This window comes from Chiloscyllium plagiosum, unplaced genomic scaffold (genome assembly GCF_037043375.1).
Source record: "Chiloscyllium plagiosum isolate Xiang-an unplaced genomic scaffold, Cpla_swu_hap1 HiC_scaffold_1, whole genome shotgun sequence".
NCBI classification, from domain to species: Eukaryota; Metazoa; Chordata; class Chondrichthyes; order Orectolobiformes; family Hemiscylliidae; genus Chiloscyllium; species Chiloscyllium plagiosum.
In genome coordinates this window covers 146,279,069-146,303,213 of record NW_028270139.1, presented here as the reverse complement: position 1 = coordinate 146,303,213, position 24,145 = coordinate 146,279,069, and the positions used below count along the sequence as shown (strand labels likewise).

Sequence of the window (24,145 nt, the reverse complement as noted above, 5' to 3'; positions counted from 1 at the left end):
TCTGCTGCCCTTCTTGAACAAGGGCACAACATTTGCAATCCTCCAGGCCTCAGGTACTAAACCTGTAGACAATGGCGACTCAAATGTCAAAGCCAAAGGCTCTGCTATCTCCTCCTTAGCTTCCCAGAGAATACTCGGATAAATCCCATCCGGCCCAGGGGACTTGTCTACTTTCACTCCTCCTAGAATTGATAACACCTGTGCGTAACTAACCTCGATCCTTTCTAGTCTAATATCTCGTACCTCATTTTTCTCCTCTACAATATTCTCCTTTTCCTAAGTGAACACCGATGAGAAATGTTCATTTAGCACCTCTCCGATCTCTACAGGGTCCACACTCAACTTCCCACTTCTGTCTTTGACTGGCCCTATTCCTACCCTAGTCATTCTTTTATTCCTCACATACTTATAGAAAGCTTTAGGGTTCAAATTTATTCTTATTGCTAAAGACTGCTCATGTCCTCTCTTTGCTCTTCTTAACTCTCTCTTTAAATCCTTCCTAACTGATCTGAAACTCTCCATCACCTCATCTGTACCATCTTGCCTCATCAACACATAAGCCTCCTTCTTCTTCCTAACAAGAGATGCAATTTCTGCAGTAAACCACAGTTCCCTTACCTTATCACTTCCTCCCTGCCTGACAGGGACATACCTATCAAGGACGCGCAATATCTGTTCCTTAAACCAGCTCCACATTTCCATTGTCTGCATCCCCTGCATTTTGCTCCCCCATTCTATGCATCCTACTTCTTGCCCTATTGATAACTCTTGACTTGTGGCATGTACCTATCCCGTTTCATCACTAAACTAAAAGTAACTGAATTATAGTCATTCTCTCCAAAGTGCTCACCTACAACTAAATCAAACACCAGATCCAGTGTGACCTCCCCTCTTGTCAGCCCTTCGACATACTGTGTCAGGAAACCCTCCCGTACACATTGGACAAAAACTGATCCATCCGACGTACTAGAGTTATAACATTTCCAGTCAATGTTGAGGAAGTTAAAGTCCCCCATAATGACCACCCTGTTCCTTTCACTCCTACCTAGGATAATGTTGCTATTTCTCTCTTCCATCTCCCTGGAACTCTACAGAGGCCTATAAAACACTCCAAGCAGTGTGACCTCTCCTCTCCTGTTTCTAACCTCAGCCCACACTACCTCAATAGACGAGTCCTCATCAAAAATTCTCTCAGCCACCATTATACTATCTTTGACTAACAAGGCCATGCCTCCCCCTCTTTTATCGCCTTGCCCGTTTTTAATGAAAGATCTAAACCTTGGAACCTGCAACATCCATTCCTCACCCTGCTCTATCGATGTCTCTGAAATGGCCACAACATCGAAGTCCCAGGTATCTACCCATGCTGCAAGCTCACCTACCTTATTTCAGATACTTCTGGCATTGAAGTAGACACACTTCAAACCAGTTTGCTGTCTGCCAGTATATTCCTGTGACCCTGAAGTTCTGTCCCTGTCCTTCCTACTCTCATCCTCCTATGCACTGCAACTACACCTCCGGTTCCCATCCCCCTGCTGAGCTAGTTTAAACCCACCTGAATTGCACCAGCAAATTTCCCACCCAGGATATTGAACAGAGTTGTTTGCGAGATGATTTCAGAAAATTAAGAGTAAATTATACTGCTATGAATTTGGAACAATAGGTGGGCCAGGACAGGTATGGAGGACCTTCGCAAATCAGATGGGCTTTTATAACTATTGATGAGAATTGTTGTGGCCACTATTACTACTAATAGCTTTCATTTTGAGATTTACTCTTGATTTTTGAATTCCATGATAGAGTTTGAACTCAAGTATAATAGCATGGGCCTCAGAGTTACTAATCCAGTGACATTTGCACTGCACCACAATCTAACAAATCGCAGTACTATGAAAAGAACAGGCAAGTGATATTAATTAGACAGATCTACCAAAGAACCAGCACAGGCACCAGTGAGTTCTTTCAGCAACTCGAATGATACAGAAAAACAATGAAAATGTGATTTTACTGAGGGAAAATTTGTATAATTTGAAGCTCACATCATAATGTAACTCCATGATTTAGTCAAATCAGTAGTCAGGGAGGGAGTTGAGATCTTCAAGATGTAAATTTTCAGATGTTGGATGAATGATAGCAGCTCTCATGGACCATTTTGTCAGACAAATAATTTGAATGCACAGTATTGGTATGCTATAAATAAAGCACAATAAAAAGCGCAACAAAGAGGAATTGCAACATGGAGTTGTGGATATACTGGTCCAAATGAACTTCAGGAGCTCAAGAAAGCAGCTTAACACCATCTTTTCAAGAACAGTAAGGGATCACAATAAGTGGTAAACTAGCCAGCAACATCCACATCCACATCCACTAAATCCAACCCAAATTCCTCAGATGAACACAACTTTCACAAACTCTCAAGCTGATTTTTTTTCCCCCCAAAATCCCCCTCACCCTTCTAAACTTCAGTGAGGACTAGTCCAACCTGCTCAAGTTTTCCTCAAAGAAAATCACCTTCACAGGGTCAACCTAGTGACTCTTTGAACTGCTACATAGAACAATACAGTGCAGAACAGGGCGATTAGCCCTCAATGTTGTGCCAATCTGTAAACTAATCTAAGCTCATTCCCCTACACTATCCCATCATCATCCATGTGCTTATCTAAGGATTGTTTAAATCTCCCTAATGTGGCTGTGCTAACGACATTGGCAGGCAGAGCATTCCATGACCTTACCACTCTGAGGAAAGAACCTTCCTCTGACATCTCTCTTAAATTTACCACCCCTCGATTTGTAGCTATGCCCCCTCCTACAAGCTGACGTCATCATCCCCTCGGAAAAAGACTTTCACTGTCTACCATACCTAATCCTCTGATCATCTTGTATGCCTCTATCAATCCCTTCTTAACCTTCTCTCCAATGAGAACAGACCCAACTCTCTCAGACTTTCCTCATATCTTCCCTCCAGACCAGGCAACACCCTGGTAAATCTCCTCTGCACATTTTCCAATGCTTCCACATCCTTCCTGTAATGGGGCAACCAAAACGGTACACAATATTCCAAGTGCAAACGCATTAGCATCTGGTATTGTTGCAGCACAACATTACATCTCTGGAACTCAATCACTCTACCATGAAACCTAACACACCATATGCCTTCTCAACAGCACTATCCACCTGGGTGGCAACTTTCAGGGATCTATGTACATGGACTCTAAGATCCCTGTACATATCCGCACTACCAAGAATCTTTCCATTGACTCACTATTCTATCTTCCTGTTATTCTTCCCAAAGTGAATCACCTCACATTTATCTGCATTGAACTCCATTTGCCACCTCTTAGCCTAATTCTGCAGTTTATCCAAGTCCCCCTGCAACCTTATTCCACATTATCCTCTACTCCACCGACTTTAGTGTCATCTGCAAACTTACTAAACCATGCACCTATGCCTGCATCCAAGTCATTTATAAAAGTGACAAAGAGCAGTGATGAAGGAGCTGTGCTCGAAAAGCTAGTGCTTGCAAATAAGCCTGATGGATTATAACCTGGTTTTGTGTGATTTTTAACTTTGTACACCCTAGTCCAACACCAGCATCTCCAAATCACATCTAAACAAATAGAGACTTCAGTGATTCGGTGCAGGGGGGTCATGAATTGCAAAAATTAAGGCAGGCAAATGAGAGCTTGGCATTTATTGCTGAAGGATACAAGTAGGAATTTCTGCAACTACAAGGCATTAGTGAGACTGCACCTGGTGTATTATATACAATTCTTGTCCCCTTGGGGAGTGGGGGGGGGGGGGGGGGGGGCGGTGTAGTCGCATTGAAAGCAGTTCAAAGGAGGTTCATAAGAGATTGATTCCAGACAAGAGGAGTTTGTTTCAGATTGCGCGGTTTATCCCTATACTCTCTGGAGTTTAGAAGGAGAGATTTAACTGTGGTAAATGAGATGCTAACCGGGATTGACAAAGTAGATGCAGAAATGATGTTTTCTACTACAGGGCAACCTAGAACAAGGTCAGTTTTAAGATAAAGGGCAGCAAATTTAAAAGAGACATGAGGAGAAGTTACTTCCCGAAAAGGGTCATAAATATGTGAAATTCACAACCAGAGTGTGGTGGCTGTAGGACATTGGGTAAATTTAAGGAAAAGATAGGCGGATTTTTAGTTAGTAATGAGTGAGCAAGAAAGTGGGACTAAGGCTGAGATGATATCAGCCATAATCACATTGAATGGTTGAGCAGGCTCAAAGGGCCTTCTGTTGCTCTTCAGTTTTATGTTCTTGTGCTGACTTTTTGAGAGTTAAAAATAATACCCAGATTCCACTGAATTGAAATTTTTTGTTGTCTTCACTATTCAAATAATCAACGGCTTTTCTATTCTTCCTTACAAAGTAGACAAACCCACACTTTTGCACACTTCTGCCAAATAGTTGTTCACTCAGTTAGAGTCATAGAGTTGTACAGCATGGAAACAGACCCTTCGGTCCAACCCATCCATGCCGACCAGATATCCCAAACCAATCTAGTCCCACCTGCCAGCACCCGGCCCATATCCCTCCAAACCCTTCCTATTCATACACCCATCTAAATACCTCTTAAATGTTGCAATTGCACTAGCCTCTACCACTTCCTCTGGCAGCTCATTCCATACATGTACCACCCTCTGTGAAAAAGTTGTCCCTAATATATCTTTGTCCTCTCACCCTAAACCTATGCCCTCTAGTTCTGGACTCCCTCATCCCAGGGAAAAGAAAGACTTTGACTATTTATCCTATTCATGCCCCTCAATTTCGTAAACCTCTATAAAGGTCATCCCTCAACCTCCGACGCTCCAGGGAAAACAGCCCCAGCCTGTTCAGCCTCTCCCTGTAGCTCAAATCCTCCAACCCTGGCAACATCCTTGTAAATCTTTTCTGAACCCTTTCAAGTTTCACAAAATTTTTCCGATAGGAAGACCAGAATTGCACGCAATATTCCAACAGTGGCCTAACCAATGTACTGTACAGCCGCAACATGACCTCCCAACTCCTGTACTCAATGCTTTCACCAATAAAAGAAAGCATACCAAATGCTTTCTTCATTATCCTATCTACCTGCAACTCCACTTTCAAGGAGCTATGACCTGCATTCCAAGGTCTCTTTAGAAAAGAACATTTACAGCCCAGGTACAGGCCTTCCATCCTCCAAGCCTGAGCCGATCCAAATGTACTGTCTAAACCTGTCGGTCAATTCCTAAACATCTGTATCCCTCTACTCCCCACCTACTCATACATTTATCCAGACGCATCTTAAATGAATCTACTGTGCTTGCCTTTACCACCTCTGCTAGCAATGCATCCCAAACGCTCACCACCCTCTGTGTGAAGTACTTGCCGCATGTATCCCCCTTAAACTTTCCACTTCTACCCTTGAAAGCATGACTTCTCATTATTGAATCCTTCACCCTGGGAAAAAGCTTGTCTCTATCCACCCTGTCTATACCCTTTATGATTTTATAAACCTCAGTCAGGTCCGCCCAATCTCCTTTTTTCAATGAAAACAAACCTAACCTACTCAACCTTTCTTCATAGCTAGCACCTTCCATACCAGGCAACATCCCCATAAACTTTCTCTGCACCCTCTCCAAAGCGTCCACATCCTTTTGGTGATGTGGCGGCCAGAACTGTACACAGTATTCTAAATGTGGCCAAACCAATGTCTTGTACAATGTTAACATGACTTGCCAGCTCTTATACTGAATACCCTGACCAATGAAGACAAGCATACTATATGCCTTCTTGACCACTCTATCCACCTGTGCAGCAACCTTCAGAGTACAATGGACCTGCACTCCCAGATCTCTCTGCCCATCAACTTTTCCCAAGGCTCTTTCGTTCATTGTCTAATTCGCACTAGAATTAGTCTTGCCTCAATGCATCACCTCACATTTGTCTGGATTGAAAGCCATCTGCCAACTTTTCCATCCAACTCTCCAATCTATCTATATCCTCCTGTATTCTCTGACAGTCCCTTATGCTTTCTGCTACTCCACCAATCTTCGTGCCATCGGCAAACTTGCTGATCATACCAACAGTGCCCTCTTCCAGATCATTTATGTACATTACAAACAACAGTGGCCCCAACACTGATCCCTGTGGAACATCACTGGTCACCTTTCTCCATTTCGAGAAACTCCTTTCAACTACTACTTTCTGTCTCCTGTTGCTCAACTGGTTTTTTATCCACCTAGCTAGAACATCCTGCACACCATTTGACTTCATTTTCTCCATTAGTCTACCATAGGGAACCTTATCAAACGCCTTACTAAAGTCCATGTATATGACATCAACAGCTCTTCCTTCATCTATCAACTTGGTCACTTCCTCGAAGAACTCTATTAAGTTGGTAAGGCACGATCTCCCCCGCACAAAACCATGTTGCCTATCAGTGAGAAGCCCATTCTTTTCGAAATATAAATAGATCCTATCCCTCAGTACCTTCTCCAGCAACTTTCCCACCACTGACGTTAGGCTCACTGGTGTGTGGTTACCCAGAATATCCCTACTACCCTTCTGTACAGGGGGAAAACATGAGCCAACCCTCCAGTCCTCTGGCACCTCAACTGTATTTAAGGATGCCACAAAGATATCTGTCAGGACCCCAGCTATTTCCTCTCTCGCCTCCCTCAGCAACCTGGGATAGATCCCATCCGGTCCTGGGGATTTGTCCACCTTAATAATCTCTAGCCTACCCAACACATCTTCCCTACTTATGTCAACGTGATCCAGACTAATCAAACTTCTATCTCTAATCTCAACATTCATCATGTTCCTCTCCTCAGTGAGCACTGATGCAAAGTAATCATTCAGAATCTCACCCATTCTCTCAGGTTCGACACACAGCCTTCCTTCATTATCCTTTGGTGGACCAATCTTTTCTCTAGTTACCCGCTTGCTTCTTATAGAAGAATAAAATGCTTTGGGATTCTCCTTCATTCTCCTTGCTAAAGCTATTTCATGACCCCTTTTAGCCTGCTTGATTCCTCGTTTAAGACTTGTCCTACTCTTCCAACATTCTTCCAGGGCCCGTTCTGTTCTTAGCTGCCTAGACCTTATGTATGCTTCCTTTTCCTCTTGGCTAGTCGTACAATTTCTCCTGTCATCCACGGTTCACGAATCTTGTCCTTCCTATCCTTTGCCTTCAACGGGATATGCCTATCCTGCACTATCTTTGAAAGCCTCCCACATCTCAAATGTGGACTTCCCTTCAAATAGCTGTGTCCAATCCACATTTCCGAGCTTCTGCCTAATGTTGATATAATTGGCCTTGGCCCAGTTTAGTACTCTTCCCTTAGGACCACTCTCTTCTTTATCTACAAGCATTCTAAAAATTACAGAATTGTGGTCACTGTTCCCAAAGAAATCCCCCACCTATCCTGGCTCGTTCCTCAGTACCAGGCCCAATATGGCCCCTTCCCTCGTCGGACTATTGACATACTGCTCTAGAAAACTCTCCTGGACGCTTCTTACAAATTCCACCCCATCCAGACCTCTGACGTTAAGTGTATCCTAGTCAACGTTGGGAAAATTAAAATCTCCCATCACCACTACCCTATTGCCTCTACATCTTTCCATAATCTGTTTACCTATTTGTTCTTCTACCTCACGCTCACTGTTGGGAGGCCTGTAATACAGCCCCAACAGTGTGACTGCACCCTTCTTATTTCTCAGCTCCACCCATAATGCCTCACTGCCCAAGACCTCCATGTGTGCTCCTTTCGCACAGCTGTGATATCATCCTGGACCAGCAATGCAACTCCACCCTCACTTTTACTCCCCTCCGTGTCCTGTCTGAAGCGTCTATATCCTGGAACATTTAATTGCTAATCATCATGCCCTTCCTTCAACCAAGTCTCTGTAATTGCAATAACATCATACTCCCAGGCACCAATCCAAGCCCCTTGTTCAGCAACACTCCCTGGGACCTTACCATTAAGTGGATATATTCTGCTAAGATTTGCTTTCCCAAAATGCAGCACCTTGCATTTATCGGAATTAAACTCCACCTGCCACTTCTCAGTCCATTGGCCCATCCGGTCAAGATCCTGTTGTAATCTGAGGTAACCTTCTTCGTTGTCCACTACAATCCCAATTTTGGTGTAATCTGCAAACTTACTAACTGTACCTCTTATGCTCGCAGCCAAATAATTTATGTAAATGACAAAAAGTAATGGACCCAGCACCGATCCTTGTGGCACTCCACTGGTCACAGGCATCCAGTCTGAAAAACAACCCTCCACCACCACCACCCTCTGTCTTCTACCTATGAGCCAGTTCTGTATCCAAATGGCTCGTTCTCCCTGTATTCCATGAGATCTAACCTTGCTAACCAGTCTCCCATGGAGAACCTTGTCGAACACCTTACTGAAGTCCATATTGATTAAAATAAATGTATCACTCTCACTGGGGCATTTTGTATCTGCAACACAACTTGCTTTCCAAGCTATCCTTGTATTGTAGCTGACAATACAGTCAGTCCTTTCATCCAAATCAATAAAACAGATCATAAATAGTTGAAGCCTCACTAGCTTCAGTTTGCCATCTTAAAAATTATACATTTGTCCTGACTATATTTCCTTTTAATCAATCCTCTATCCTGGGAGGTCAGTTTGCCATCTAGCCAACTGAGCTGAGTTATGCCAGCAGTGTGGGTTTAATTCCCGTCCTGGCTGAAGTTACCATGAAGGACTCCCCTTCTCAACATTTCCGCTTGCCTGAGGCATAGTGACCGTCAGGTTAGACCCCCATCTGTTGTCTCTCTCTAATGAGAGAGAAGCCCTATGATTTGGGAAAATTATCGTGACTTTTCTACCCATGATAATATATCACCCAGCACTATGAGCTCATCTTCTGCAATAACCTTTCATGGAGCATCTTACCAAATACCTTTTGGAAGTCCAAAGATATTATATTCTGACTGAAGATATAACAAAGAATGCAAATAAATTTTCAAATGCAATTTCCCTTCTGAAAAATCATACTGGCATCACCTTTACTTATTAAGGATATGGAGTTACATGCTGGCCAAGCTAGTATTTCCCATCCCTAGTTGTCCACAAGGTCGTGGTGGTGGTGGTGTAGTTGCGTTCCTGAACTACTATGGTCCGTTTGGTGTAGGTACATCCACAATGCTATTAGGAAGGCAATTTCAGGATTTAGATTTAGTGACACTTAAGGAACGATGATATATTTCCAAGTCTGGATGGTGACCAGCTTAGAGATGCCCTTGTCCTTCTGGATGTAAGTATTTGTGGTTTTTGGAATGTGCTAAGTAGTCTTGATGAATGTCTGAAGTGCATTAGAAGTAGATAGTGCACACTGCTGCTACTGAGCGGTGGTTTAGGAGGGACTGAATGTTTGTGGATGAGGTGTCAGTTGAGTTGCCTGCTTTGTCCTGTATGGTCTCAAGCTTAAGAGTTGTTACAGCATCATTCACTCAGGCAAGCAGGCAGAATTCCATCATATTTCTGACTTGCACCTTGTGGGCTTTGGGGAAATCAGGAGGAGATTTTTTTATTGCAAGAATCCTAACCTCTGACTGGCTCCTATTGCCACAATAATTATATGAGACAAAAAAAATTGCAGATGCTGGAATCCAAAGTGCACAAACAGGAGGCAGGGAGAACACAGCAAGCCAGACAGAATCAAGACGTGGAGAAATCAATGATTTGGGTATAACCACCCCCAATCAGGACCTGAAGAAGGGTTGTACCTGAAACGTTGACTTCTGTAACTCCTGATGCTGCCTGACTTGCTGTGTTCTTCCAGCCTCCTGTTTGTCTCCAATCATTATGTGGGATATAGCAGCTCAGCTTCTGGTCAATGGTAACCCCCAGGATGCTGACAGGGGAATTTGTCAATGGTAATATCAATGATTAGATTCGCACTCATTGGAGATAGTCATTGCTTGGCACATTTGTAGTATGAATGTCATTTGCCACTTGTCAACCAAAATCAGAGTCATACAGCACGGAAACAGACCCTTCTATCCAACCTGTCCATTCCAACCAAGTTTCCCAAACTAAACTAGCCCCACTTGCCTGTGTTTGGCCCATATCCTTCTAAACCTTTTCTATTTGCATACTTATACAAATGCCTTTTAAATATGATCATTGTACCTGCATCTACCACTTCCTCTGGTAGCTCTTTCCACATATGAACCACCCTCTGGGTGCAAAGGTTGCCCCTTAGTCCCTTTCAAATCTTTCTCCTCACCTTAAAAATATGCTCTCTAGTTTTGAACTCCCCTACCTCAGGACGAAGGAACTGAGGGCATTCTGGATAAGTTTTCAGCAGATACTAAGATAGGTAAAGGGACAGGTAGCATTGAGGAAGCAGGGAGGCTGCAGAAGGACTTGGACAGGTTAGGGAAGTGGGCAAAGAAGTGGCAGATAGAATACAATGTGTGAAAGTGTGAAGTCATGAACTTGGTAGTAAGAATAGAGGCCTGGACAACTTTCTAAATACGGAAAAAATTCAGAAGTCTGAAGTGCAAAGAGACTTGGGAGTTCTAGTCCAGGATTCTCTCAAGGTAAACTTGCAGGTTGAGCCAGTGGTTACAAAGGCAAACGCAATGATGGCAGTTATTTTGAGAGGACATGAATATAAAAGCAGGGATGTACTTCTGAGGCTCTACGAGGCTCTGGTCAGACCACATTTGGAGTAGTGTGTGCAGTTTTAGGCCCCATACCTCAGGAAGGATGTACTGGCTCTGCAGCATGTTCAGAGGAGGCTCACGAGAGTGGTTCTAGGAATGAGCAGCTTAACATATGAAGAATGTTTGAGGACTCTGGGTCTACACTCACTGGAATTTAGAAGGATGAGGGGGTTCTAATTGAAACTTACAGAATACTGAACACCCTGAGCAGAGTAGATGTTGGGAAGATGTTTCCATTGGTAGGACAGACTAGAACCCAAGGGCATAACCTTAGAGTAAAGGGAAGACCTTTTAGAACAGAGATAAGGAGAAATGTCTTTAGCCAGACAGTGGTGAATCTATGGAATTTATTGCCACAGAGAGCTGTGAAGGCCAGGTCACTAACTATATTTAAGACCGAGATAGATAGGTTCTTGAGTATCAAAGGGATCAGGGGTTACAAGGAGAGAGCAGGAGAATGGGATCAGCCATGATTGAATGGAAGAGCATACTCGATGGGCTAAATGGCCTAATTTCTGCTCCTATGTCATATAGTTTTATAAGTGAGATGACTGACCTCCAATAACCATAGCCATCTTCTTTTGTGCTAGATTTGTCTCGAGCTTGCAAAAGGTTTTATCCTACAAATTCTCATTTACTCTTATTTTGCTAAGGCTCTGATGCTACACTTGATAAAATGTGACATTAATGTCAAAGGCAGTCAGCACATTTCTATAATAATGTGTGTAATCATTTTCTAAGTGTCCTGCTACATCTTCTTTAATAATGGTTTCTAGCAATTCCCCCAAGACAGATATTCAGCCAATAGGAGGATGATTTTCTGCTTTCTGCACTCCTTCATTTTGGAATTAAGGTATAACGTTGAGTTTTTAAGCCACTGAAGCCTATCCAAAGTAGAGGGAATCTTGGAAGACTGTAACAGATGTGTTACAGATTAATACCGTAGCCATTTCTTTTAAGATCATACCATGTCAGTCATCCCGTTTGTATGGGGCGGCATGGTGGCTCAGTGGTTAGCACTGCTGTTTCACAGCACCAGGGACCCAGGTTTGATTCCTGTCTCGGGTGACTGTCCGTGTGGAGTTTGCACGTCCTCCCAGTGTTTGCATGGATTTCCTCCGGTTGCTCCGGTTTCCTCCCACAATCCTAAGATGTGCAGGTTAGGTGAATTGGCCAAGCTAAATTGCCCATTGCATTCAGGGATGTGTAAATGCAGAGTAATAGGGTAGGGAAATGGGTCTGGGTGGGTTACTCTTCGGAGGGCCAGTGCTGACTGGTTGTGCCAAATGGCCTGTTTCCACACTGTAGGGATTCTGTGATTTATATTCATAATGTTAATTCTTTACATCACTTTCACCTGTCCTTTTTGAAGTTGCACAATATGTGTTCTGACTTTCCCCAGCATACTCTGATTCTCATCATCCAGATCATTATCGTGCATTATTGTTTTGTCCTTGCTCATTAAATTTCCAAATCACTCCTTGTGTAAACTCTGCCCCAAACCCAATATTTAGGTTTAGTTTCATATGGCACACAACAAGGAGGCTATGCTCACAAATTGAGGGGTTATGGAAGAATTATTTGTTTTTGATGTAGCAAGTTGAGAAGTTTATTTTTTTACCATATTGTACACTTGAGGGCACGTGCATTTTTTAAATAACTTATAGAAATTAAGCTTTTCCCAGAATAAAATGACTTTGAAAATTTCAGCTATATTAGCTTGGAAAAAGTCATTCAAAGACATCCTGAGATCTGCCAACAATGACTACTTAGTGATTGTGAAGAATGGACCCAAAGAATTTTCACTCTCAGGTGCGGCCAGACTGATGAGATTTTCTAGCAATTTGATTTTATTAAGATCTTCAATTAGGTGACCAAAAGAAAAGTTAGAAAGCTGGGCCTATGTCCAGTAAACTTAATCTGCCTCTGCACCCATGGTCTTCTGGTACTGGTGCAGGAGTCCAAAAACACACACATTGACATTTAAAATTCCAGGAGACGACAATATGGTACGCAAACATGACAGGTTCAGGTTTAAGAGCACGGAAAAGCGGCCCATCGGCCCAAACTGGTCCATGCTGCATGGTGCCCACTCAGCTGGTTCATATTCAACTGAATTCTTCCCATTCAAGTACCTATCCAAACGTTTTTTTTTTAAATGTTGCTATTGTACCTGCCTCAACCACTTTCTCTGGTAGCCCATTACATATATATGCACCACTCTCTTGGTGAAGAAGTTGCCCCTCAGGTCCTTCTTAAATCTTTGCCCTCTCACCTTAAACCCATGTCCTGCAGTTTTCAATTCACCATTTCTTTCATCACAAAAATGCATCCCTCAGTAAGTTAGATAGAAAGATTTGAGGAAAACAACACACAATAGATGCTGCTATGCCAAGCAGAAATGGACTCCATATCAACTATAGCGTAGATAACAACAAGGTAATGTTACTCATCAAAAGTTACTTGCATGCCAAGCAATGGAAGTCGCATGCGATAGACAGGGCTAACTGATCCAACAACCAGCTGATCAGATCTAAACTCTGCAGTTCTGACACATCAAATCATGAGTGGTGGACAATTTTACAGCTAACTGAAGGCAATTCCACAAATAACCCTGCCCTCAGTAATGAAGGATCTCAGCATAACATGAAAAAAATAAAGCTTAAGCATTTGCATCCACCTGCTGCCAAAAATGTTGTTAGGACAAGTGACTGAGGTATAAGCAGGGGAACACTCTGGGACCAGTGACCAATTGTAAAGTAGCTATGGAAAAGGATAGGCCTCATGCACAAATTAAAAGTTCTAAACTGAGGCAAAGGCTAATTTTGATGGTCGACAGAATTTAGACAGAAACCTTCAAAAATTGACTGGGGAAGGCTACTCACAGGTAAAGGAACGTCTGGCAAGTGAAAGACTTTCAAAAGCAAGATAAAGAATTCAGGGTCAGCTTGTTCTTGTTAATGTGAAGGGCAAAGCTGGCAGAAGTAGGCAATACTGATAACTAGAGATATTGAGACTCTGGTCAAGACAAAAGAGCCATGTATCAAGTACCGACATCTGTGAATCCCTTGAGAAGTACTGAAGCAGAGAAGGACATTTAAGAAGGAAATCAGGAGGACAAAAGGTGACATGAGATAGATTTGGCAGAGAAGGTTAAAAGAATCTAAAGAGATTCCACATGTATGCTAATGACAAAAGAGAATACGGCCCCTTAAAGATCAACGAGGTTGTTTGTGTGTGGAACCACAGGAGATGGGTGTGTTACCAAAAGATTATTTCTCGTCAGTATTTATTCTGGAGAAAGACATGGAAGTGAGCGAACTCTGGGAAATAGTGATGTCTTGAACAGAGTTCGCATTACAGAAGAGGTGGTGCTGGAGGAGTAAAAATGTATAAAGGTAGAGAATCCCCCAGTACCTGATCAAGTGTATCCCATGCCATTATGGAAAGCCAGGGAAGAAATTGCAGAGCTTCAAGCAGAGATATTTGATTCATCGACAGCCATGAGCGAGGTGCCAGAAGACTGGAAGGTGGCAAATATTGTGCCATTGTTTAAAAAAGGCTGCAAAGAAAAGCCAGGGAACGACAGACAGGCGAGCCTGACATCAATGGTGGGCCAGTTGTTGGAGGGGATTCTGAGAGACAGGATCTACATGCATTTAGAAAGACAAGGACTAATTAGAGATAGTCAGCATGGCTTTGTCAGACACCGTTTTCCCATGCACAAACTCGATTGAGTTATTTGAAGAGGTGAACAAGAAGATAGATGAAGGCAGAGCGGTAGACATCGTGTACATGGACTGTTATAAGGCCTTGATAAAGGCTCTGCATGGTCGACTGGTTGTTAAGGTTAAATCACATGGCATCCAGAAAGAGCTAGCCAATTGGATGCAAACTGGAAGCCTGTGACCAGCAGCATGCTGGAAGGATTGGCGTTGGGTCTACAATTGTTCATCATTTATATGAACGATTTGTATGAGAATACTGGAAGCATGATTAATAAGTTTTCAGACACCAAATTTGTTGATACAGTGGACAGCGAAGAAGGTTGTCTAAGAGTACAACAGGATCTTGATCAACTGGGCCAGTCGGCCAAGTAATAGCAGATGGAATTTAATGTCGAAGACTGTGGTGCTGGAAAAGCACGGCCGGTCAGGCAGCATCGGAGGAGCAGGAGAGTCAACGTTTCAAGTATAAGCCCTCCTGCTCCTCAGATGCTGCCTGACCAGCTGTGCTTTTTCAGCACCACACTCCTCGACTCTGATCTCCAGCATCTGCAGTCCTCACTTTCTCCTAGATGGAGTTTAATGAAGATACATGCAAGGTCTGCATTTTCAGTAAGACAAATCAGGGCAGGATTTACACAGTTAATGGTAGGGCCCTTGGGGGTGTTGTCGAACAGGGAGACCAAGGGGTGCAGGTGTATAGTTCCTTGAAAGTGACATCACAGGTAGGCAAGGTAGTGAAGAAAGCATTTAGCACACTTACCTTTTTTTTGGTCAGAGGTTTGAGTACAAGTGTTGAGACGTCATGTTATGGCTTTACAAGACATTGGTAAGGCCACATTTGAAGTACTGCATACAATTCTGGTTTCCCTGCGAGAGTAAGGATGTTAATAAACTGAAAAGAATGCAAGAAAAAGGTTTACAAGGATGTTACCGAGACTGGCTGATTTGAATTTTAAGGAGAGGGTGATAGGCTAGGACATTTTCACCCTGAAGTGGAAGCTGACGGGTGACCTTACAGAGGTTTATAAGATCATGAGGGACACAGATAAGGTGAATAGCTAATGTCTTTTCCCTTGGGTAGGAGAGTCTAAACCTAGAGGGCATAGCTTTAAGCTAAGGGAAAGAATTAAAAGTGACCTGAGGGGCATTGTTTTTCCACACAGATGGTAGGACATATGTGGAACACATGGCCATAGAAAGTGGTAGAAGCAAATACAATTACAACATTTAAAAAGAAATTTGGACAGGTAGGTGGTTAGGAAAGGTTTAAGAGGGATTTATAGGCCAAATACAGGCAAATGGGACTAGTTCATTTTACGAAACCTGGTTATACAGTCAGATGTACAGTACAGCAACAGAACCTTCAGTCAAACTTGTCCATGCTAACCAGATATCCTAACTAATCTAGTCCCATTTGCCAGGGTCCATATCCCTCTAAACCCTTGCTATTCATACACCCATCCAGATGCTCTGTAAATATTGTAATTGTACCAGTCTCCACCACTTCCTCTGGCAACTCATTCCTTACACGCACCACCCTCTGCATGAAAAAGTTGCCCCTTAGGTCCCTTTTAAATTTTCCCCCGTCATCCTAAACCTATCCCCTCTAGTTCTGGACTCCCCACCCCAGGGAAAAAGAACTTGCCTATTTATCTATCCATGCCCATGATTTTATAAACCTCTACAAGGTCACCCCTCAGTCTCTGGCACTGCAGGGAAAATAGCCCCAGCCTTTCAGCCTCTCCCTATAGCTCAAATCATCCAACCCTGGCAACATTCTTGTAAATATTTTGTGAACCTTTACAAGTTTCACAACACCCTTCCGATAGGAAGGAGACCAGAACTGCACGCAAAATTGGCCTAAATGTCCTGTACAGCCACATCATCTGTTACCATGCTGTATGACTTTAAGTGGATTATCAACCCTCGCTTCCACTAAAGATAGTTTGTATCACAGATGTCTGTTTTCAATCAATTTACTCCCTGTGATATCAAGAAATGGCCGAAGGCAGTGAATAATGTAAAGGTTCGGGACTCTGGCAACAGTGCAGCAATAGGTCTAAAGGCTTGTGCTCCAAAAACAAGGGCTCTACTAGGCAATCTGGAAATTTGCCCAAGTATGCCCTCTGTACAAAGGCAGAACAAATACAACCTGGCCAGTTACTGCCCCATTAGTTTGCTCTCAATCACCAAAGCAATATCAAAAGACTCAGAGCAGATGTAGGTAATTTTGCCCAGTCTCCTTTGCCATTAAATGTGATCACTGCTGATCTGATGATCCTCAACTCATTCCCCTTGATTCCCTTGGTGATTCAAAATCTGTTCATCTCAAACCTGTCTCAACAGTTGGGTGTTAGAATTCCACAAACTCACAACCCTCAAATAAAATCCTCCCCATCTGTTTTAAACGTGTGACTTCTTTTCTGAGATTATGCCCATTGGTCTGAGACACCCCTACAATGGCAAACAACCTTTCCACTTACTTTCAAGTAAGTCCTCCGCTGGACTGCCTCCAGTGTCAGTATATACTTCCTTAAAGGAGGGGTCCAAAACTATTCACAGTATTCTGTGGTATGACTCATGTCTTGTATAGTTTTAGCCATGCCTCCCTATTTTTATACTCCATTTCCTTTGAAGTGAAAGACCAACATTCCATTTGCTTTCCCTATAACCCTCTAGGAGAGGGTGAGGACTGCAGATGCTGGAGATCAGAGCTGAAAATGTGTTGCTGGCTCATGCCCGAAACGTCGTTTCCCTATAACCCGCCAATCACGAATCTTTGTAATTCATGGTCGAGGACTTCCAAATCTGTGCTATAGCTTTCTGCAGTCATGTTCCATTTAAATTAGATTCGGCTCCTCTCTTTGCCAAATTGCATAATCTCACTTATTCCCATTTCACATTCCATCTGGCAAGTCTTTGCCCACTCACAACCTGTCTACATACTTCTGCAAATTCTGTCACCCTCACCACTTGCTTTCCCATTTAGTTTTGTCATCCACAAACTCTGCTTTACTGCATTCACTTGCCTCATCTAGGTCATTAATATATGCTGTAAATAATTGTGACCTAACAGTCATCCCTGTTGCACTTCAAAATGCCCCTCTTACACTAGCAGTGTCTTCTGTTAGTTAGCCAATCTTCAATCACTATCGCTCGATTTAAGCACAGAGTGGATAAACTAAGTGAAATGGCCGCTTTATTTTCTATAATAATAAATTATTAAAAATTATCTCATGTTGCAGTGTATTATGAACGCAACCAAGTTCGTAATGACTCTTAGTCGTCCGCATTGCTTTTTCTTCACTCAGTGCTCCTTACAAGTAAAGCTCTGGTCTGCCGACACATACAAGGTGAGAATTCAAACTGCATAAGATGTAGTGTATATTATTCATCCATGAGGACAAATTACAATCCTGACGTTTGCAGCAACTGGTCAGCCAACAAAACTCTCATCATCCTGGCAGGGAGCGAGAGGTTGAATCCTATGTTTCCAAATCATGGAAAAAAGACACAGACGACACTGCATTTCAATCACCATGCAATAAATCATTACAAGAAAATAAAAAGTACACTTTTAATCCTGAAAACTATTCCTACTTCTAATTTTTTTGCTATACAGCTTTCTGTCTCATGAAGAATTACGACTTTAATAATGTAATATCTTTCTCATAATACAGTTGTGTTCGTAACCTGTTTCACTTTGAACTGAGAAATACTATTCTGAATTTACCACTGAAAACTCTCAACTTCAGAAAACTGAATAACAGACTAAAAATAACTATGGTCCTTACTGGACTGAAGGTAAGGATTTCTTTGAAATATTAAAATATTAAAAGTCACCAGCAGTAGATAGGAGTGTGGATGGGTGAAAAGGGAGAACAGCGAGGGAGAGAATCATAGATTCTCTAGGCTGCAGGCTAAAGTTTAATGTTTTTAAAAGAATCACCGGCTATCATCACGGCAAATTTCTTACCGCCAGCAGCCTAAATTACAGAACATCGGCAATAATGATAAAGAAAATGTTTTGTAAGGACACCTTCCCCCCCCGAAACATTTCACTGTCTATTTCACACAAAACGCCGCGGCCTGCATCACTCCTGAAGGCCCGCGAGCATCCAATGGACTGATTTTTTTTAAAATTCAGAAACAAATGCCAATCTGCATCTAAATATGTAAAATAAATAAATAAATAAGGCGTGAAAACGCTCTCAGGAAATGTCATGCGGGTTGGGATGTGTGTGTGTGTGTGTGTGTCGGGGGAGGGGAAAGGCAGCGCGGAGGGAGGTTCTCCAGACACAGGAAAGATTCCACATAAAAAGATACTTTCCTAACACACGCGTTTAAAAAATAAATCTCCAATTGTCACTCATGCTGCAAAAGAAAGTTAAAACCATAATTGTAAAATTAACAAACCTCCGAAAAATATAATTTTGGGCATGGAACATTCATTGAGGAGGAATAAACCTCAGTTTGAACAAATGTAAATATTGTGACTTTCGATTCGATAATAAACTCAGGTTTGCCCTTCACAGGCCAGGTTTTAAATATAGAGTCATAGAGATGTACAGATATATAGCATTACTTTGTATCTTTAGGTGCAAAGATATTAAGACTGAAATACAGAACACACAATACGCGAACAAAAATAGGAACAAAAGACTATAAAAAGGAAAATTTCCAAATTAACTCCAATACACGCACCTGCCGCCTTTTATATTTTTTATATAAGCTCCCGAAGTGAGAGTAGAGTAGTTGTGCGCTTCTTTCGGGGATTGTAGCCCTGTGATTTGGATCGCTCCTCTCTGGCTCTTGGTGTCTATGGTGATGGAGAAGGTGGCGGTACTAACAATAATGCAGAGAAGCTTCACAGCTGCTGCCTGCTACCGTCCTTCGGAAATCAGGCCAACGCACACATTCATTCACACACAAACACACACTACAACACAAGAAAGATGTCGCTGTCCGATTTTTTTATAAATCCTCTGCCTGTCTTTTAGCACCGGCAAACGGATTGACGAATGGACGGACGGTCAACCGTACGTCCTGACACCCAGCGGCTCTCAGCCACAGGCTCTGCCCCCTTCAGAGAAAAGCCACTCCCCTCCCCCCCTTGATGGGAGCTGCCAGATCGGGAGCGTCTCGAGCTTCTGGGGCGGAGCCTCCGTCGATAACCGCCGGCAGCGGCCGCGCCCCACAAACCCAGCCAATAGGTGCCCGACCCTCAACCCACCAACGAACGGTAGCCTCGAGCTGCCTGCACGCGCTCTGCAATGCTCCCGCCCGTGACATCTAGTTTCCATCAGCGTTGTCCCTCCTGTCAACCGTCCGCACGCCACGCGCATAGGGCGCGAGCTGATGGCACGTGCTCTTCATTGCCCCGTGTGTTTACCCATCCCCACCTTTTCACACCCAGTACAAGAAGCTTCCTCCGGCCCTGGCTCGTCACTGCTTCGCTTTAAGTTTGGAGTATCTGGATTAGAGATTTATCTCTCCGCCCTGCAGGCACTCTGCCTCTATTCCTGATGAAGGGCTTTTGCCCGAAACGTCGATTTTCCTGCTCCTCGGATGCTGCCTGAATCTGGTTTCCAGCATCTGCAGTCCTTGTTTTTACCCGTTTGGAGTATCTGGCTCATCTTGACTTAAACATAACCTGTTATCTTTGGTAGCACCACCACCACTCCGCGCCCTCCCCCAGAACTATCTGTGGTCCCCTTCCCTCCTATCCCATGGGCGCACAGCTGTACCTCGCCATTGTCTACATTAACTGACATACAGCCCTACATGAGCAGGAATCTCGTCCCCAAATAACTATTGGAAAGATTGAAGAGATTGTGTTCATATCTGGACAGAACTCTGTTTCTTACTTACCAAATTTATCCCTTTACCTGGCAAGTCTGGCATTAAAAGTCTGTTCACAACCTCATTTGACCCTTAGATAAGCTTTATAAAGAATGGAAACAAACAAAAGTTTGTCATTCTGCACCTTGCCCCTGACCTTCCATTAACTTAGAATCATAGAATCCCTATGGCATGAAAATTCATGGTTGATTTATAAATAGGCGTTAAACTCCAAATCCTCGTATTCTTTGTTTCCTTGAGCTCAGCAAAGTTTAACAATCTAATTTTTAAAATAAATTGAGCATCATTTGCCATTTTTGGAAGGGTACTGACTTGTATCAACTTTTACACCAAGAAATGTTTCCTAGCTCTATTCCAGAATGGCTTCACTAAAGTTTAGACTATTCCCATTATTTCTAGATACTCTAATTAGTAGAAAGTTTCTTTAAGTCTGCACTTTCTGTTCTCATTATTATTTTGAAGACTTCAATGACATCACTTCTTAACCTTAATCCAGGAAGTATTAGTTTACCTAATCTCACCCAGTAATTTTATTGGAGTTCAGATAGAACAGATGAATCTCCAAATTTATCCCGCACTCTCACTCCAAGACCAGTATAGCTTTCATAAGGGGTGAGCCCAGAACGTTCATATTATTGTCCAACATGTAGAAGAGTAAACATGTAGCACTCAGCCATAACAGAACACCAGAAATGACCAGGAAAAGTAACTTGTAGTATTATCCCTGGCTACAATTGAATAGATAAGAATGGAAAGTGAAAGGCTAAGTGCAATCTCACAGAGCTGTGGAGAAGCAGGATATCTGATCAACCACATCAAATTGTGCCTACAGGTAGTAATATCAAGAAGGTGAGGAGAGATAGTTTATCTTTCTCACAGTTGCAATGGATGTCATTTGTGAATTTGTTGAGAGCCATTTTTGGAGCATTGATTCCCATAGATGGATTGGATCTGATTTTTTTTTTACATTTGTTCATACAATATATGCATTGATAGCTAGGCCACCATTTATTGCTCATCCCCTGTTGCTCTGCAATGGAGCAGGATGTTACCCAATTTCCCAGGACGGTTAAGAGTCAACCACATTGCTGAGGATCTGGCGTCACATACAGGTCAGCTCTTTCTTTCCTTAAAGGGAATTACTGAACCAGAGTGGAATTTATGACAATCAGCAACGGTTTCATAGTCATCGTTCGACAGGTTTTTTATTCCAGATTTTTCCTTTATTAAAATTTCATCATTTGCCACGATTGGATTCAAACCCATGTCCCCTGCACATTAGTCAAGCATTCGCGATTACTAAAGGACTTGGAGACAGTAAGGACTGCAGATGCTAGAAGCCAGAGTCAATAGATTAGATTAGATTAGATTCCCTACAGTCCACCCTAACCCTCTGAAGAGTAACCCACCCAGACCCATTCCCCTACCTATATTTACTCCTGACTAATGCACCTAACTATAGGCAATTTAGCTGGGCCAATTCACCTGACCTTTGGATTGTTGGAGGAAACCGGAGCACCCGGAGGAAACCCATGCAAACACGGGGCGAATGTGCAAACTCCACACGGACAGCTGCCCGAGGCAGAAATCAAACCCCAGTCCCTGTCACTGTGAGGCAGCAGTGCTAACCACTGAGCCACCATGCCACCCTAAAAAGTGAAACTGAAAAGGAACAGCATCTGAGGAGCAAGAAAGTCAATGTTTTGGCTTAGCCAATGTCATGTACAGCCTCAACATGATCTCCCAAGTTCTATACTCAGTTCTCTGGCCATTAAAGGAAAGCATACCAAATGCCTTCTTCATTATCCTATCAACCTTAGTCAGGCCACTTTTGGAATATTGTGTGCAATTCTGCTGAACAAAGAAACCTTGGAGTGCAGGTTCATAGTTCCTTGAAAGTGAAGTCTCAGGTAGATAGGATAGTGAAGAAGGCATTTAGTTTGCTTTCCTTTATTGGTCAGAGCATTAATATAGGAGTTGGGAGGTCATGTTGCAGCTGTACAGAACATTGGTTAGGCCACTATTGGAATACTGTGTGCAATTCTGGTCTCCTTCCTGCAGGAATGATGTGGTGAAACTTGAAAGGGTTCAGAAAAGATTTACAAGGACATTGACGGGGTTGAAAGTTTTGAGCTGTAAGGAGAAGCTGAATAGGCTAGGGCTGTTTTCCATAGAGCATCAGAGGCTGAGGGGTGACCTTATAGAATCATGAGGGTCAAGGATGGGGTAAATAGACAAGTAATATAAAATCATGAGTGTCATGGATGGGAAAAATAGACATGTAATATAAAATCATGAGGGTCATGGATGGGATAAATAGACAAGTAATATAAAATCATGAGTGTCATGGATGGGAAAAATAGACAACGTCTTTTCCCTGGGCTGGGGGAGTCCATAACTAGAGGGCATAGGTATAGGGTGAAGCAGGAAAATTTAAGAGAGACTGAAAAGGACATTTTCATGCAGAGGGTGGTGCATGTAAGGAATGAGCTGCCAGAGGAAATGGTGAAGACTGGTACAATTACAGCATTTAAGAGTAATCTGGATGGGTATATGAATAGGAAGGGTTAAGAGCTATACGGGCCAAGTCCTGGCAAATGGGATTTTTGTTCGGATATCTGGTTGGCATGGACAAGTTGGACTGAAGAATTTGTGCCTGTGCTGTACGTCTCTATGACCTGCCTGTAACTCCACTTTCAAGAAATTTTGAACCTGAACTCCAAGGTCTCTGTTCAGCACCAGTCCCCAGATCCTTACCGTTAAGTGTTTAAGTCCTGCCAGGGAAGTTTTAATGGTCAGCAGTCTGATACAAATACAGTCATAGAGATGTACAGCATGGAAACAGACCCTTCGGTCCAACCCATCCATGCCGACCAGACATCCCAACCCAATCTAGTCCCACCTGCCAGCACCCGGCCCATATCCCTCCAAACCCTTCCTATTCATATACCCATCCAAATGCCTCTTAAATGTTGCAATTGTACCAGCCTCCACCACATCCTCTGGCAGCTCATTCCATACATGTATCACCCTCTACGTGACAAAGTTGCCCCTTAGGTCTCTTTTATATCTTTCCCCCCTCACCCTAAACCTATGCCCTCTAGTTCTGGACTCCCCGAACCCAGGGAAAAGACTTTCTCTATTTATCCTATCCATGCCCCTCATAATTTTGTAAATCTCTATAAGGTCACCCCTCAGCCTCCGACGCTCCAGGGTAAACAGCCCCAGCCTGTTCAACATCTCCCTGTAGCTCAAATCCTCCAACCCTGGCAACATCCTTGTAAATCTTTTCTGAACCCTTTCAAGTTTCACAACATCTTTCCGATAGGAAGGAGATGAGAATTGCATGCAATATTCCAACAGTGGCCTAACCAATGTCCTGTACAGCCGCAACATGACCTCCCAACTCCTGTACTCAATACTCTGACCAATAAAGGAAAGCATACCAAACGCCTTCTTCACTATCCTATCTACCTGTGATTCCACTTTCAAGGAGCTATGAACCTGTACTCCAAGGTCTCTTTGTTCAGCAACACTCCCTAGGACCTTACTGTTAAGTGTATAAGTCCTGATAAGATTTGCTTTCCCAAAATGCAGCACCTTGCATTTATCTGAATTAAACTGCATCTGCCACTTCTCAGCCCATTGGCCCATCTAGTCCAGATCCTGTTGTAATCTAAGGTAACCCTCTTCGCTGTCCACTACACCTCCAAAATTGGTGTCATCTACAAACTTACTAACTGTACCTCTTATGCTTGCATCCAAATCATTTATGTAAATGACAAAATGTAAAGGGCCCAGCACCAATCCTTGTGGGACTCCACTGGTCACAGGCCTCCAGTCTGAAAAACAACCCTCCA

At 43.0% G+C, this 24,145-nt stretch overlaps 1 protein-coding gene across 1 annotated transcript in view; it reads right to left on the bottom strand.

Annotated features, from left to right (window-relative positions):
• Nucleotides 1–19,490, bottom strand: part of ctnna2 (catenin (cadherin-associated protein), alpha 2) — a 1,293,121-nt gene extending 1,273,631 nt beyond the window's left edge. The window contains exon 1 of the mRNA XM_087995417.1: nt 19,128–19,490. The gene's annotated coding sequence lies outside the window, so the exon portion shown is untranslated. The remainder of the gene's footprint in view (nt 1–19,127) is intronic.
• Nucleotides 19,491–24,145: the final 4,655 nt, after the last annotated feature.